This window comes from Chionomys nivalis, chromosome 21 (genome assembly GCF_950005125.1).
Source record: "Chionomys nivalis chromosome 21, mChiNiv1.1, whole genome shotgun sequence".
In the NCBI taxonomy this organism is placed as follows: Eukaryota; Metazoa; Chordata; class Mammalia; order Rodentia; family Cricetidae; genus Chionomys; species Chionomys nivalis.
In genome coordinates, this window is record NC_080106.1 from 44,963,975 (window position 1) to 44,982,602 (window position 18,628).

The 18,628-nt window shown below is 41.9% G+C and overlaps 1 long non-coding RNA gene and 1 pseudogene across 1 annotated transcript in view; one reads left to right on the plus strand and one right to left on the minus strand.

Moving 5' to 3' along the window:
* Nucleotides 1–18,628, plus strand: part of LOC130863490 (uncharacterized) — a 65,720-nt gene that overhangs the window by 18,512 nt on the left and 28,580 nt on the right. The window lies entirely within an intron of this gene.
* LOC130863488 (KH domain-containing, RNA-binding, signal transduction-associated protein 1-like) lies at nt 9,419–14,137 on the minus strand (annotated as a pseudogene).

Below are 18,628 nucleotides of genomic sequence, written 5' to 3' on the forward strand. Positions count from 1 at the left end.
TATTTCTGCTGTCTTATAGCTCATTGATGGTTTAAGATTGTTACTGTTATATATGAGGCTATTTTCTAACTTAGCTGTTGACAAAACAGTATTTCAAGGATGACCTTTGAGATGTGTCTATGGCATGAAGTGGGTTCCCACGCCACTGCTCAGTTTGCTGGCTCCACAGGAGGTCTTGGAGCATTCAGTGACTGGAAGATTTTTGAGTTTTTAGAGCGAGATGTATCAAGCTCCCAAAGAACATAAAGTTAAATATATATTCACTCTTGGTTATCTTTGATGGGATGCTGTTCAGAATAGATACCACAGCAGAGCTTCAAGTGGAACGCTTCTATTTTAGTCTGAGGGCCTGGGTGGATGGTTGAAGGTGAAGGACTTGCTGGCTTCCCTCACTATCTGGTGACTTGGAGATAATGAAACCCATCTATAGAAGGCCAGGACAGATTTACTAACTAAAACCATTCACACAGGACTGTTTGCTCCTTCCCTCTTCCAGCTGCACCATGTGCTCTCCCCTGAGTTAGGCAACAGGGGTCCAAAGATAACAAGATAAGTAGCTGCTTCAGTGGGGGAAGATAAGTGTCTAAACATTGCTGTGATTGCCCTGTCTTAGAGACAATTTAAGCAAAATAAACTAAAACCGAAAGAAGCAGGATATTTCATATTTGCTGCAGTCTTTGTGAGAAGGAAATGCTAAAAAATTTTAGTAAAAGTCAAAGGAAATTGGCATATGTGTGCTGCGTGTTCAGAGATGCCTCACCCTAAACCCAAGGAAATTGCTTTCCCTAAACTTTCTTTCTCCCCCTCTTTCCCCTCCCCATTCCCCCTTCTCCTTCTCCTTCTCCTTCCCTTTGCCCTCTCCCTCCTCCTCTTTCTCCTCTTTCTCCCCTTCCTTTTCTTCCCCACCTCCTCTAATGTGAAGTCAGCCTCCTCCTCATCTTCTTTTCCGTCTCTCTGCTTCCTCTTATTTCTTTTCCTCCTACCCTTCCTTTTCCTCCTCCTCTGCCACAGAAATAAATTAGTCTAGGTCAGTGGTTTTCAACCTGTGGGCCGTGACCTCTGTGGGGGTTGCATATCAGGTACCATGATATCAGATATTTACACTATGATTCACAACAGTAGCAAAATTATAGTTATGAAGTAGCAAAAACATAATTTCATGACTGGGGGGGTCACCACAACATGAGGAACTGTATTAAAGGGTCACACATTATAAAGGTTAAGAACCACTGTTTTAAGTGATATAATTCTGAAATATTACTTTAAACTGCTTTGTCAGTTGAATTATGAGTATCAGGGTAGCCTGGGGTCTCCTCCCCATTTCTGGTAGATGTGCTAATCCAGTGAAAACTCGTGACAACATCACAAGCACCAGTGTTCAAGGACTAAAGATGGAAGAAGTGGTTTGTTGTTGTTTTATTCTTTAGCAGGCTTTCTCTGTTTGGTCTGGGCTGTCCTGGAGCTCCCTGTGTATTCCAGGCTGGCCTGGAACTCACTAAGATCCTCCTGTCTCTGCTTCCTGTGTGCTGTGATTAAAGGCATGTGCCACCATAGACAGCTGATAATTTTTTAAATGTTAAAGACCTTTCAAAATTGTACCATGTACTTTTTTGGAAAAGTAGAGAAATTAAGACAATAAATAATCAAAAAATTACATACTCTTTCTTTGCTCAGATTAAGTTTGAATGCATGTGATTTCAGTTTGAACACAAAAACCAAATTTTGGAGCTAAACTATGAAGCAAGATTGAAAATACATAATTTGTTTAAATGTTCAGTACATGCTTCAAAATTTACTTTTTTCTCTTAAAGAGTTTTTAATTTTCCATCTATGAGTTGTCAAGAGTACTTCTAGTGATAATCTCCAATGACAGATTTTACAAGTTTGTCATGACTTTTGGTCAAAATTTGACTCTTTAGTCTGAGTTGATTATTGGTGAGTATTATTATGAATCCTTGATTACTTGTGTGTAGACACTGGCTACCTAGCTCATTCATCTTTGTTCAAGAGAATGATTAACATCTCTGAACTTACTCCCTGCTTCTGTTCTGTCTGAGGCATGTCCTGTGCAACTCTGTGCAAAGCAGTCTTTTGGCAAACCAATAGGGGAAGCTGCAGGGGGGGCAGGGGGGGGCTGCTTGTCTTGAGTTGCTCCTGCCAATCAGTACCTTAAACTTCATTTCCACAGGACGGTGAGTCACATTAGCTGAGTGTGTTCTGACTATTGTAGAAATCCAAATACAATCTACGTTGGGTTCACGTAGCAATTAGATGGACAGACACATCCATGTCTGACTCTGTGGTTCTTCTCTTTGGGGACTTTCATGATTGATGCACCTTGTTATAATTTGAAGTCATGTGGACAATTTGGTCATGGTGCTTTCATATCACATGACTGTAGCTGTTTGATTCCTGGTTTTTAAATGCAATATGAATCAGCGGACCAATATGAGTTTCAGAAGTTAAATCTTTTAAAATATTTAAACATTAAGTAATTAAATAATTACGCCACTCCTCTTTTGAGGAAAGAAAACAGCACTGCCGTGAGCTTAAGGGACCCCAACAATGATGTTCTCTCCATGCTGTTCTGTCCTACTCTTCCCCAGGTCAGAAGCGCAGGACCTCTGCTGGTCCTCTGAATTCTATGCAGGCTAGTCAGGAGACATCCTTCCGGGTAGTGAGGTCAGGCCCTGTTCCTCTCTCCCTCGCTGCCTCCTGCCAGTTCACCCCAAGGCATTCAGTTATGGCCTGTCTCAGACTTGGATCCTCTAGCCACATCTGGTTCACAATGTCAGCTCCTGTCCATCTCCCTTCATCACTGAATTTAGGTGCCCAGAAAGTAATGTAGAGATTTCTCTAAAAGCACAGATGCATGAACTCTTTTCATCTCCCTCGTTACTGGAAGAATTATGTTGAAAGTAGAAGGGCTGGCCAATCTTCTAGACTCTCTAAGTAGTTGAGTTTCAGGGCCGGGGATGTGGCTCAGTGGACCATGTATGAGGACCTGTGTTCAAATCCCAGCACCTGAGTGAAGAGCCAGGCATGGCAGCACATGTCTGTAACCCCAGCTCTGCGTGGTGGACACAGGTGGATCCTGGCCACTTGATGGGCAGCCGGTCGAGCAAAAAGAGTGAAGTCCAGGGAAAGCTTCCTGTCTCAAAAAGCCTTTGACCTCCACATTGCACACTTGCACGCGCGCACACACACACACACCAGACACACAAGGTGAGTTTCCCATCACTCTTGCTCTGTTTAGCAGTCACAGCAGATTTTTTTTAAACTCGCCATCCATTTTTCATTAAACAAAGAATTTTTTCAAGTTGTAGGAATCTTTAAAAATGCTGTTACACAAAAATGGGTCAAGTCTTCTTAGAACTTCCGTTTCACTACACATATTTAAAGTAGAAGCCACACATACGTGAGGTGATCAATGCATGTCTTCATCCAGGAAGCACAGGCTCAAAACCATTTACCCCAAAGTCTGCTTCACCTGACATAATGTACAGGCAAGCCCAGCTGCCTCGGTCGCTCTGCACACCCGAGGGTGAAAGCAGCTGTACAGGCCTCCAAGGGAGAGAGGCACCTGCTATCAATGCCCCTCTGATTCAAACATCGTATTGTCGTAGCCTTATGACTTTCCACCCAGCATTCCCCGTGTGGTGGACCAGAAACTGTTTCTTTGGCAGAGAGCTAATATAGCTGGGATCACAGTTGTCCTTGGGCATCGACACTTATTGGAGCCTATTGCTTGACATGCAGCTTTAGCCCTTAGGCTGGAAAGGAGGGTCAACGGTTGTAGCACTGACTGCTCTCACAGAGGACCTGGCCTTGTACCCAGCACTCACTCTGCAGTTCACAAGCACCTGTAGCTCCAGGGCCAGTTCCAGAAATCCAGCTTTCTGGTCTCTGCAGGTTCCTGCATGCACATAAATTAACACACACACAAACACACACACACACAAAATACTAAATAAATAAGTCTTCGTTTTTTCAAAAAAATATTCTTGTTGTCAAAAAAAACGCACTTTCATTAGTGGCACTTAACTACTGTTTGGCCTCACTTGTACATGAGAATAGATGGGTTAGAAATAGGCTAGTTACCTTTAGTTGAGTCTTACTCAAATGGGGGACATAAGTTTTCTGTGACGAATTCACCTGTGACATAGGCCCTCTAAAAATTTTATCTGAACGTGTGATCTGAAACTCTGTTCTGCCTCAGTTACTGCAACCACGCCACTTACATACTCAGCCTAAGGTGTCTTGGGTGAGAGTCCATTTGCAGAAGCAGGCAATGTGCAGACAGCACCTTAGGGCAGCTAAGTCAGTGGCAGCTCAGTCACATGCAGCAGTGTCCAGAAGAAAGAGAGACTACCATGGCTGGCATTCTGCCTATCAACGTTGTGTCTCTTTTCTCTCATTTAGGAAGGGATTGTACAGGAGTCCTGTAGGATGGCTCACGGGAAGCAAGTGTCACACATAGATGAGCTGTTTCTCATCCACCATTAGCCATGTAGTGGGGCCTTGGTAACTTTCCATGGTCTCTAGGCATGTGTACCAGTGAGCTCGACCCCAAATAGTTGCTGTCAAGGCATTTAAAGACCTTAAATCAGAACCTGGGTTAGCTCTGGAGTGTATATGTGGCATTAGGAAGAAATGAATCAAAAAAGGAAGAGAATGGCTCCAGACTTTGCTTACACGCACACCCTCACACGGGTGACAAGAGAAAATCATACAATCTAACAAAACAGAATGCACAGCAGATGGGCCACAGAGCACAGATGAGTGCCAGTTGCTTCTGGAGTCTCAGACACCAAGGCCTTGCAAGTGCTGGTGCTGAGGGACAGCTGTGACAAACTTGATCCAGGACGACTCTAATTTTTAGTTGCTCAAAAGGCAGATAATATCATATTTGCAAAAGAAGACTAATAAAAGGGGGAGGGAAAGAAAGAACTTCAGTGATCTTTCCTATGCCCAAGCTTGCAGCCTGTACTGGATACACTAGAGATGGAGTCAATTTGCCAGCAAAATGCATTCTCTAATATCCAGTATTCAAGAAATACAAAATTTGGCCAAGAATATTATTATGTTCTCAAAGCATTTGCGTGCTAGAACGGTAACACAATGCAAATATCATCTCTGTATTTGAGAATCAAAACTAATCCCCAGTTAGCATATTGGTTAGATACATAGAATGTAATCATTTTTATTCTTTAATGATTTAGGAAATTATATTTATATCAGGTAGTATTGTCTGCCAGGATATGAGCTATGCTTTGCAATAAAGTAGAGACCTCAAAAGTATGGTTTGTGGGTGGGCCAAAGCTTGGCAGCATGTAGTTTCAGGATAATACCCAGATGTTCACACAGATGTTCCCATAAGCCACTGCGCCTTGCCTTTTTAGCAGAAATAAGAGTGAGAGAAAACATATGTATGAGAGAAACAGGGTGAAACAAATGGGAGAGGCGAAGAGCTGAGCTTGTGGCCCAGGTCCTCCGGCAGTGACAAGCTCAGACTGACGGAGCTCTTTGGACAGTCGAGTGAATAATGCCTCCACTTAGCGCAGAGCGAGAAGTAGGTTCGTGAGAATCAGATTCTGTATAGTGACTGGCGAGTACTGATTCCGGCCTACTTTAGGCAGCCACCCCTTACTGGGAGCAGCAACCAAGTTTGTATGAAATCATCAATGTTTTGCAATGGGAAACCAGCGCTCCCAGGGTCTCTTGCTGGCAGAGGATCTGAGCAGGGTGGCAACAAAAGATTTTACCTAAGGCCAATGACTCTCCATATTCACTCAGTCTCTGCATCTCGTACTCTTTTGAGGGCAGCGTTTACGAATGTCATTTCATGACACAGCCAATCACCGAGACAGTTTGGGTCTCAGAAATAAGCTGCCATGACTTATACACCAACTACCTCAAAAAGAGATGTTCGATACCACGAGAAGCTGGTAACGCTTGTTCTGATTTGACGTGTTCCTTGACTGTTGAAATTAACTTCAAATTGATTTTTTCTTTTCTTTTTAAGTTATTTATTTATTTTTATTTTATGTGCATTGGTGTTCTGCCTCTCTGTATGTCTGTGTGATGATGTCAAATCACTTGGAGCTGGATTATAGACAGTTGTGAGCTGCCATGTGACTGCTGGGAATTGAACTTGGCTCCTCTGGAAGAGCAGCCAGTGCTCTTACCTGCTGAGCCATATCTTTAGTCCCCATAATTGATTTTTCTGACAACTTCAGATGATGATGGTGATGAAGCTGAGACAATGATTATGATTTTACCAAAGGATTTTTTATTTATAGACTAGGTACCTGTTGTCTACAAATTCTATTTTCCAAATTAAATTCCATATGTGGTATTCACACTGCATCTCCACAAAGAGAAGCAGACCTTTTTCATTCATGCTAGTAGCCGTGTTATAAGCATAAAGTTAACTGCAGGAATTGCCCCTAAACTTTAATAGAGAAAGCCTGTTCCTTTGGTGCCGATCTGTGCCCCTTGTTGGTGCCCTATATTCCAGTGGTACACGCCTCCCCTCCAGTGCCTGTCTCTTTAGGCTTCTATCTACTCCAGCAACCTGACCTGTCCAAGATCTCAAGATGGTTCATCCTCTTCAAATAATTTCCCCTCGTGTCTCTTCTGGGCTTATTACACTCTGTATTCTGGACCTCAGCCCCAGCATCTTTCTGCCTGGCAGCTATTCCTGACCCAGACTAGGTTGCTGCCTCCCATGTGCTCCCACAACATCCCCCATTAACCCTATGAGAACATTTAACACATGCTCCATTGTATTTGCCAATCTATTGGCTTGCCTGCAAGTTCCTTGAGGCAAGTTGCCATCATTCCCGTTTCTCATTGCCTCTCCTATGCCTAGCTTAAAATACTTGATGATGAGGTTTAAAAAAAAAAGCATTGTAGTTAACTCTATTAGACTGTTTTTCTCCAAAACCTAAAAACAGACTTGATTTATTGACTTTCTTACTCAATTTATTGACTTTCTACTCCTCTCGCCCCCACAAATCAGAATGACTTGGGGCTCATAAAACTGAAAAAACTTGAGAGAAACAGAACACCACACCGTGACTGAATAGACCCCATCCCTGTGTTTCTGGAGGCCAAGAATTCTTTTCCTATGGCTCAGGAATTATCCTATATAATTTCCTCTCTCTTTGGGAATATACAACCAGACAAAAAGTCTTTCCAAAATTACCATGCAATACACAGTTTTAAACTTATTTATGATGTGATTTAGATAGCCATATTTAAACCCACAAGTGATTTAGAATAGCGAAATGAACATTCATATAACAGAAATTTCATTTACTTTTCAGGGAATAAGAAATGAGTTAAACATTTCTGGCATTGTGAAGGCATGTTCATTGCAAAAATCCATCTAAATGGCTTAAGAATAAATATACACATGAAATGGCAGAGTGATAATTTATTAGCCAGTTTTCTGTTTGTTGTTAGGAAGTTGCTGTCTGGACAGACTTCAGAAGCCTATCCAGATTTTCCTCCCTCCCTTCTGGCTGCCCATTTCCTGTGTCTGGGAACCTTATTGCTTTCTCTCATGGCCGTGTGATGTAATTATTCTCATGTGGGTCTGCTGTGCTGACCCTTGGCATCTGCCTTAAAGCACAGTGTTCCCCACTTCAGCTATGGGGGATGGAAACTATCGTAACTGCAAGACTCTTCCCCTGGCCAAGGAGGGGAAGATGTTTTCCATTATTGTTGGGAAGTTCTGAGAGGTAAATGGAGTCGTGGCTGATGGGATTTCTCCATCAAAGAGTTCACTCCTCCTAACCAGATTTTGCTTTATTCCATACTGAACATAAAATGAACATGTGAAACCAATTTAGAAAGTAGTTTTCATAGAATGTGCGTGTGGGTGTGTGCGTGCGTTCATGCATGCGCGTCTGCATGCATATGTGTATGTGTGTGTGTGTTGCCTTGATTCCAGTATTCTGACTGATAAAAGCAGATGACTCTGACGTAGATTTTTAGTGTAAGCTTACGAGTTGCAGAAGATGATGCAAAGTCAGGGGAGCCTCTCAAGCTGAGGTCAGGCTAGCATGGTAAACCGCTTTAGGACACCCTGCTGGGATGCGAAGGCTGCCTCCACACTGGCCATGCTCTCTTGGGAACTAGAATGATGACTTCCTGCATCTGCAGTTTTTTTTTTTTTTTTTTTTTTTTAAACTGGGGCCAGCTGTTCCAGAGAAACTTCTGCACTGTGAGGTTAACTGTATGATGGTAAAACTGAATGTGTCATTCAGGGTAAATTGTGGATAGCCTTGTATCTAAATTTCTACATCAACATTTTTCATTCAACTGTGGAGCATTTGAGTTCTTTGACCTCAGGATCCTGAGTCAGACGCACCCTCAGAAAGTTACTATCAACTGCACACGTACTAGTGCAAATTTAGAATCTAAATTCCTCTTTCACTTTTTAAAGTTTTTAAAATTTTAAAGCAATTTTTCTTAGACTATTATGAATAGTGGAAGCAAATTTCAAACTTTTCATAACTCTTGTTCAAGCTCAGGACTTGGGGCTGCAGAGATGGCTCAATGGTTAAAAGTAACGATGGCTCTTTCTAAGGACCTAGGTTTGATTCGCAGCACCCACATGGCAGTTCACGACTCTCTGTGACTCCAGTTCAGGGAACCCAGGCTCTTTTATGTTCTCTTGGGCACCTGGCAGTGCCTGATAAACAGACACGCGTGCAGGCAAAACACTCTACATATAAAAAACCGAGTACAGAAGGGACAATTTATTTATTTATTTTTTACTTTGATTAAAAAAGGACTAAACTTTATTGACAAACTGCTGCAGACATTTTGACATAAGTTTAAGCTACCTATTTAGGCAGACTTAACACATGTATCATTTAATCTTCTGAGAACAAAATGGGAGGACGGTACAAATCCATTAGGACTTTAACTTATGTACAAAGTGGATTTTATTCCTTTTTCATTCAGCTGCAGTGTCCCTTTTTATATCATGCTAGTGTTGAGACATACTTGACTACCTTGGGAACAGCTCAAAATTGACAACGGTCAATTTAAGGAACATCATCAGCTTTTGGCCCCAGTGTCCAAGTGAGTTTTTCATGGAGTGCAGAATCTCAAATGGACAAAATACTCTGACATCGTAAATACTGAAAATTTGATTATCAGTACTATTACTGAAAAGATTGTGGCTAAAAAGTACTCCATCAAATTCCATTTAGGTGGCCAGCTCCTCTCCCCCATCATTCTTAGTCAATCTCTACCCCTCCCCCCACTAAGTATCTCTCAACACTGTATGTCTGGGGCTAGATTTCAAAACCCACATAAAGAAAAACTCAGTTTTACAAACCTAATTTTGTTGTTGTTTTAAGTCAATTAACGTTAAAAATTGCATCAACTATTTCATGAGGATCTTTCGTATTAAAATTTAACCTTAAGATTCAACCGCCATGTGCTTTTAAAGGAAATGTTTTAGAGACGTCTGAGCTCACTTTTACATGGTGGTGCCTACTGCCGTTAACATTGTGATTTTACATCTTAAGCAGCCCTGAATTTTGAAATGTAGCCTAGTTTGGGATTCTGCAACTATGACTTTACGGGGTGCCTCAAATCAAAACTAAGAAAAAGTTAACAAGCCTTTACTTCAGAACCTTTAAGCAAGCAATGCCACTTTTGAAACTAACATGTTTGTGTTTTTTTTACTCAACTTCTTTTTTTATTATAAAAGGTACACTGTTTATATTTAAACAACAAAGAAAAAAGCATCTACACACTTAAAAAAATTAATTCAATATCCTAAATCTATTTTAACTCATTTTAAAATACTACATACAGAAGCCAGAATGCAGAGTTAAGAATGGAGGAAGGTGGGGAAAAGAAGGGACCACGAAGAAAAACACTTAGACAATTACTTGTCTGTTGTGGGTAAAGCAACAGGAATCCTGGGATACAAGAAATCAGTAACAACTTTGCTCATAACTGATGTTTTCCCCTCCTGTTTGTTTTTAATAACGTCCATATGGGTGCTCTCTGTATGATCCCTTCACTGGCCAAGCTGGGGGGGCCTTCAGTGATGGCCTGGTCTCATTCCAGTCATCTTGTCCATAAGCTTCATAAGAATCTTGAACCTCCCCATGTCCATAGTCATAATATTCTGACTCCCCTTGGCTCTGGCTGTAATAGCCTTCATATCCTTCATAACTCTGTTCTGCATATGTATCATCATATCCATAGTCTTCGTAAGTTTCTGGTGCAGGTGGTGAGGTAAAGGTATTCTCTGGATGCCTGCCGTTCGAGCTCTTGGTGTTGGGGCACTGATGGAGGAATTACTTTCATTTAATAAAGAAACTGCCTGGCCCATTAGTTCCAGCCTCTTATTGGCTAGCTCTTACATATTGATCTAACCCATTTCTAATATTCTGTGTAGCACCACGAGCTGGCTTACCAGGAAAGATCTTAACCTGCGTCTGTCTGGAGTGGGAGAATCATGGCGACTCCTGACTCAGCTTCTTTCTCCCAGCCTTCTCTCTGTTTACTCCACCCACCTAAGGGCTGGCCTATAAATGGGCCAAGGCAGTTTCTTTATTAAATGAAAGTAATTCCTCCATCATTTCCCCTTTTTCTGTTTAAACAAAAAAGAAAGGCTTTCACTTTAACATAGTAAGATTACATATAGCAAAACAGTTATCAAGCAAGAATTACAGTTATAATATTTATATCTATTTTATCATAACTAAGGAAAACTATAACTATCTATCCATTCTTCAACTCCATCAAAGACTCCAGAAGGATATAATATTACCTAAGTAAACAAGAGATCCAAAACTCTAGAAATGACAGAGACATCTCACTGCCTGGACAGTCACCCAAAGTTCTTTTGTACCATTGGGGCATCCATCTTCAGCCTTCAGGCCCATAGTATCCAGCAGACATTTTCATCAAGCAGGAAATTCCAAAGACAGTTCAGTCACTATCTGCTGTGTCCTGCAGAATGTCTCACAGACTCTTTCATGAGTCAGGAACCCTGAAAGACCATCTCACCTTTAGGCAAGTTCAGCAGTCCTTTTTCTGCGGGTTCTTTGTGTCCAGTTTATGCAACAGTCCAGGCATGAGCAGTTTCATGCCCAAATGGCTATCAAACTCCATAAGGAGCCTCTTCGATGCCCATCATCCTCTTGAAGTAGATTGGTGCTGCCAGGAGCAAACGTGTCTCATTGTCATGAAAAGCCCTAAGTTATTAAAACATTAAATGCCATGTTCTATAGTCTTTGAAAGATATGAAGAATGCCTAATTGAAGTATATCTCTATATATCTAGAAAATCTAACTAACATGACTACAAGCTTGACTATTATTTATGATTATCCATTAGCAACCTATATTTCCTAATTATACATTACATTTTTAAATGAACTACATAATCACAATACCTTAATCAAGAGCATATACATATAACAAAATTGACCTTAAAATCCATACCAATGCAAATTATTCATATCTATATCATATCCCCCTTTAAATGTAAAAGAATATTCATAAACAATATTTGGGAATATGGGCGCAGATTTTTCTCTCCAAACTGCTTCCTGCTGAATGGGGGCACTGTATTCAGATCTTTCATGGTGTAACCTGTGTGCCAGGGTCATCTCAGTCGGCAGTTGAATGAAGTAATTTTCTGAAGGTGTTCATAGCAACCTTTCAGGAGGGCGTGGTCTATCATACCACATTGGGATAGACACAATCCACAGAGTCTCATCCTCTGTGGAAACAAAAGAAGACCCTCTCTAAAGCATCATATCCTTAGACCCATATTCTGAAATCATAATACCCTTGTATCCATTTTGGTTTAGCTTGGCAGCCCATATAATGAAATGTCTCTCTGCACTTAGCTCCTTCACAGTCAAAAATTTTAAAGAAAACACAATAATACAAAAAATCCAGACTCTCTGTGAATTTTCCATTTTTATGTGGCTTATTTTTCTTTATTTCTTTTAATCTACAACTATCTGTACTCTGTCTCTTTAAAGACTTTACCCTTTTTTTAAAACAATAACTTTATTCTTTATATATATATTTTTCTCTCTCTCAAGCCTATGTACATTCATCCAACAGTGTCTGAATCAGTTCTACTGTGAATCTGTAATTTTTTTTTTACTGTCCAGGAGCATTTTTTAAAATGTTAAGCACTTCTTAAAAACCTAAGTTGCACCATTTAGAGGTATTATGGTACTGCCTGTGTCCTGCCCAGTCTAAACCTTAACTGCGCTGTTATTACAGTAATTATGGTAGTTCCTGCCTGAGACCAGCAGAGTTCCTCATGGTGGAGCTGAGCCGCTCCTGCCTCAGAACCGTCTGGTGTCCCTGAGCCACACACAGTTCCAGGCACACAGCAGTCCACATTGCCATCAAGCAAGCCATAGCACTTTACTCCAAATGCTCCATTCAAAGACTCTGTCTCCCGCAGGAGCCAGACAGAGATCGCGATGGCGGCACAGCCCAGAAAGCCGGCATTTTAAAACAGCCAGTTTTTTCCTATTGCTGAGTCAGGACAATTTCTTTGCCGCACGCAACCCACAAACAGCAAAAAGCTGTCTTAAATTCTCTCTGTGTCCTTTTTAAGCCCTCTCAGGTTTTACGTGGAGTTCATTAGCACGTTGGGTGCCACTCTGTTGTAATAAAAGCGGCAGGGCTGTGTCCCCAGCACCCAGCCGCCCGCATGGCTAGCATATGCCCCGAAATAATTACACGGAAACTGTATTCTTTTAATCACTGCCTGGCCCATTAGTTCCAGCCTCTTATTGGCTAGCTCTTACATATTGATCTAACCCATTTCTAATATTCTGTGTAGCACCACGAGCTGGCTTACCAGGAAAGATCTTAACCTGAGTCTGTCTGGAGTGGGAGAATCATGGCGACTCCCGACTCGGCTTCTTTCTCCCAGCCTTCTCTCTGTTTACTCCACCCACCTAAGGGCTGGCCTATAAATGGGCCAAGGCAGTTTCTTTATTAAATTAAAGTAATTCCTCCATCAGGGCACCTCTCACAGTGGGTGGGGGTGGCACTCCTCGAGTCACAGTGGCACCTCTGGTAATGGAACCTCTCACTGGGTTCTCACAAACCAAAGACCCTCGAGGTGGTCCAACCCCACGACCTCTGGGAACAGGTGGAGGAGGTGGGGCAGCTCCTCATCCTCTCACTGGTACCCCACGACCACGAGAGGGTTCAGGAACTCCATTCAAGTAGGACAATTCTAGAAACTGCTCCTGGCAGATATCATCCATCATATCTGGTACTAGAAATTTCTTGACTTCCTCCATGGCATGGGCCATAAGAGCATAAGCCTCACACGGGGGTCCAAAGACTTCAATGAAGACATGCAGATCCATATTTAAATGGGCATATTTGGGGTCTCCACCCTTGCGAAGCTCTTCCTCCTTAGCTTTGTCTCTCATTGAACCCTTTCCCAAGACAGAGATCTTTGCACCAGTCTCTTCTTGAAGTCTTTTGATTGTATTTCCTTGTGGTCTAAGAATTTTCCCCACAAAATTGAACTTTGGATACTGCTTGACAGGTATCAGTACCCGTTCTTTCAGTTTCATGTTCTTATGAGAAAACAAATCCAAGTAATTCTCCTCATCGTCTTTTTTTGACTCTCCCTTCTGAATCTTCTCAATTTCTACGGACAAGAGCTGCATGGCGTGAGTGAAAGATGGGTCGAGGGAGTCCTTCTCTGCCATGAGTTCGGGCAGGTACTTATTCTCCGGCTCCATCTTGGCCGCGGCTGTGGCTGACGGGGGCAGCAGTGGGGTAGGCGCGGAACCCACCACAGTCGCGTCGGGACCCGTGGCCGAGGGAGGCAGCAGCGGTGGCGGCTGCGTGGCGGGCGAGGCCCGTACGCCCCCTCTAGGCCCACCTCCGCCTCCCCGGGACCGGTGTGGCAGCGGTGACGGCCGAGTCGGGGTCTGACGCACCGAGGGTGGACACCTGAATTGTCCATGGAGCCGCTGCGGCCCGAGGATCGAGTCAGGCGTGCGGCAGGGTCGTCCCGGCGCTGCATCGGGGAGGATGTGTAGCGAGCGAGCCAGGAAGCGACGCGACGGCAGCAGAGGCCCGAGCGGCGGTTGGCGGGGGTGGAAGATGAGAAGGGACAATTTAAACGAAAGAGGAATCTGTTGAAGTGGGAGCAGCGGGGCTGCGTCCCCGGCACCCGGCCGCCCGCATGGCTAGCTTATGCCCCGAAATAATTACACGGAAACTGTATTCTTTTAATCACTGCCTGGCCCATTAGTTCCAGCCTCTTATTGGCTAGCTCTTACATATTGATCTAACCCATTTCTAATATTCTGTGTAGTACCATGAGCTGGCTTACCAGGGAGATCTTAACCTGCGTCTGTCGGGAGTGGGAGAATCATGGCGACTCCTGACTCGGCTTCTTTCTCCCAGCATTCTGTTCTGTTTACTCCACCCACCTAAGGGCTGGCCTATAAATGGGCCAAGGCAGTTTTCTTTATTAGTTAACCAATGAAAGCAACAGATAAAATACAAGAACCACCTCCATCATTTCCCCTTTTTCTGTTTAAACAAAAAAGGTGTTCACTTTGACATAGTAAAATTACACATAACAAAACAGTTATCAAGCAAGAATTACAGTTACAATATTTATATCTATTTTATCTTTTATCATAACTAAGGAAAACTATAACTATCTATTTATTCTTCAACTCCATCAAAGACTCCAGAAGGATATAATATTACCTAAGCAAACAAGAGATCCAAAACTCTAGAAATGACAGAGACATCTTACTGCCTGGACAGTCACCCAAAGTTCTTTTGTACTGTTGGGGCATCCATCTTCAGCCTACAGGCCCATAGTATCCAGCAGACAGTTTCATCAAGCAGGAAATTCCAAAGACAGTTTAGTCACTATCTGCTGTGTTCTGCAGAATGTCTCGTAGACTCTTTCATGAGTCAGGAACCCCGAAAGACCATCTCACCTTTAGGCAAGTTCAGCAGTCCTCTTTCTGCAGGTTCTCTGTGTCCAGTTTATGCAACAGTCCAGGCAAGAGCAGTTTCTTGCTCAAATGGCTATCAAACTTCATAAGGAGCCTCTTCAATGCCCATCTTCCTCTTGAAGTAGCTGGTGCTGCCAGAAGCAGACGTGTCTCATTGTCATGAAAAGCCCTAAGTTATTAAAATATTTTAAATGCCATATTCTGTTGTCTTTGAAAGATATGAAGAATGTCTATCCAACTGAAATATATATATATATATATATATATATATATATATATATATATCTCCAGAAAATCTAACTAACATGACTACAAGCTTGACTATTATTCATGATTATCCATCAACCTGTATTTCCTAATTATACATTACATTTTAAAAATGAACTACACAATCACAATACCTTAATCAAGATCAGAAATACATATACATATAACAAAATTGACCTTCAAATCCACACCAAAGCAAATTATTCATATCTATCATATCCCCCTTTAAATGTAAAAGAACATTTATAAACAATATTTGGGAACATGGGTGCAGTTTTTTCTCTCCAAACTGCTTCCTGCTGTATGGGGGCGCTGTTATTCAGGTCTTTTATGGGATAACCTGTGTGTCAGGGTCATCTCAGTCGGCAGTTGAATGAAGTAATTTTTTGAGGGTGTTCACAGCAACCTTTCAGGAGGGCGTGGTCTATCATACCATATCGGGATAGACGCAATCCACAGAGTCTCATCCTCTGTGAAAACAAAAGAAGACCCTCTCCAAAGCATCATATCCTTAGACCCATATTCTGAAATCATAATACCCTTATATCCATTCTGGTTTAGCTTGGCAGCCCATATAATGAAATGTCTCTCTGTACTTAGCTCCTTCACAGTCAAAAATTTTAAAGAAAACACAATAATACAAAGAATCCAGACTCTCTATGAATTTTCCATTTTTACGTGGCTTATTTTTCTTTATTTCTCTTAATCTATAACTATCTGTACTCTGTCTCTTTAAAGACTTTACCCTTTTTTAAGACATTAACTTTATTCTTTATATATTTTTTTCTCTCTCAAGCCTACATACATTCATCCAACAGTGTCTGAATCAGTTCTATTGTGAATCTGTAATTTTTTTAGTATCCAGGAGCACTTTGTTTTGTGCTTTTAAATCGCTAAGCACTTAAGAATCTAAGCTGTGACATTCCTAGGTCAAAAACAGGTACTGCCTGCTTGCCCCGCCCAGTCCAACGTGGAGGAGCCGCTCGTGCCTCTGATCCTTGCACATTGCACCAGTAGCGTGGTGGAGCTGCTTGTGCCTCTGAGCCGCAGCACAAAATGACTTCCTTTTAGGCACACAGTGAGTCTAGTTGCCATCAAACAAATCGTAGCACTTTACTCCAAATGCTCCATTCAAAGACTCTTTCTCCCGCAGGAGCCAGACAGAGATCGCGATGGCGGCACAGCCCAGAAAGCCGGCATTTTAAAACAGCCAGTTTTTTCCTGCTGCTGAGTCAGGACAATTTCTTTGCGGCATGCAACCCACAAACAGCAAAAAGCTGTCTTAAATTCTCTCTCTCTCTCTCTCCTTTTCAAGCCTTCTCAGGTTTTATGTGGAGTTCATTAGCACGTTGGGTGCAGGAATCCAATCAATTCAACTTCGTATTCACAAGCCAAAGAGAAGGCAAATACTTAACCATTTGATAACTGAGTTTCATTAGGACTTTATTTCCTAAGTTTTTTTCATTAACTGTACAATAAAGACATTGGGGAAATAAAGGTAAACAAAACTCATAGACACTCTCACCTTTGTGGAGCTTAAATAGGAAAGAACAACAGGCAAAAGGAAGATAAATAAGCAAAAATATATGTAGAAAAAATGCTGAAAATAATCAAATGGGAAAAGAAGAAATATATTAACTATTAAGTAGGTAGAGGACGGGGCCTCAAAATAAGTTACAATTGAACAAAAACTTATATGGGGAATTGAGGTTGTAATTTAGTGAAGTCTTTGCCTGATATACTCGAAGGTCTGGATTTGTCTAAAGTACCACAGTTTTTTTTTCTTTTTGGCTGTTGTATTTTGTTTTCTAGGTTTTGGACATTATGTTATATTGTGGATTTTGGCTTGGTTTTTTTTCTGTTTTGTTGTTTTGGGGTTTTATTTATTTTTTTGTTTCTTGAGAAAGAACTTAAAGTTGGATGGATAAGAAGGAGGCAAGGATTTAGAAGAACTTGAAGGAGGGTAAGAAAATTATAAAAATATATTTAAATTTAAAAATAGTTTTAAATAAAAAAAGGAAATGAAAACTGTGAAGGCACACACCTGTAATCCCAGTACTTGGGAGAAAAAGGCAGGAGGCTTTGGCGTTTAAGGTCTCTCTCAACTACATACAGAATTCAAGGCCATTGTGAACCACTTTAAAACCCTGTCTCAAAAAAAGAAAAAGAAAAGAAAGGAAGAGAAAGGAGGAGAGATGGAGAAGAGGTAGAGAAAGAAACTTCGCTGACTATCTAAGGCAAAAGTATTCCTGGTGCCGGAAAGAGTAGGTTCAAAGACCCTATAACAAGATCACTTCTAAAAGTTTAAAGAAAGCAAGATGGCCATGATGGCTTAGTGGGAGGTGACAGGAACAAACAGGAGAGAGGCAGATCACAGAAGCCTAATCGAGGGTGACCGTGTAACTTACTTGTCTAAATCAGGAGACATGATTAATAATTGCCTCTGGGTAGATAACAGGCATAAATCACGAGTGATTTGTGTATATAGCAAAGTGGGGGAAGAAGACAAACTATGTATATTAGTTGTGAAGAGGGTAGAGAGAGAGTGAAAATTTATACGGGGAACAGGGATGTAATAAAGGAGAAGGGATAAAGTGGGAAGAATGGTTCATCTGTCTCCATGTCCTTGTGAAGCCTGTGGCTTTCTTCTCTGAATGAGCTGGAGAGTTTAGAAAGGTGTGCAGGTAAGGGTGTGGTCTGGCTTAGACTCTAACAGGAATATCCCCGCTGCAGTTGAGAAGCATCTCCATACTAATAAAACAGAAACGGGCCATCCTCAAAGACGGACTGGATGTTGCCTCTTCACAGCTGTTGATTTCCTTACTGCGTGTGGGCTCATGACTGCACACGGGTGGGAGTCAGAGGACAGCTTGTGGGAATCACTCTCCTTCCACCATGGGGGTTTCAGGGATCAAACTCAGGTTGGCAGACTTGGTGACAAGCATCCTTACCTAATGAGCCATCTTGAGGTCCCAAAATACTGATATTTATTCTGAGAATAGTTATTTCCTAACTTAGTGTCCACCCTCTGCCAGGCTCGCTAAGGCTCTCTTCCTAAGAAATTTACAACATGCCACTGTTAAATGACAAAATTGATACACAGACTATTTCAGTAAATCTCCTTGAGTTCATGCAATATACAACTGCAGAGCTAGCACCAGGGTTCCGACACCAGAGACTGTGTTGTAAGCCAGTGAGGCTTCTTCCAGTACCTCCTAAAGCAAATGCATCCAAACCCCACTGCTATCCCAGAAGCACAGCTCCCAAGACCTCAGTGACAGAAGCCATCCATCCTTCTTCTCATGTTCAGTTTGTAAACTTTATTTGCTCACTAATCTATTT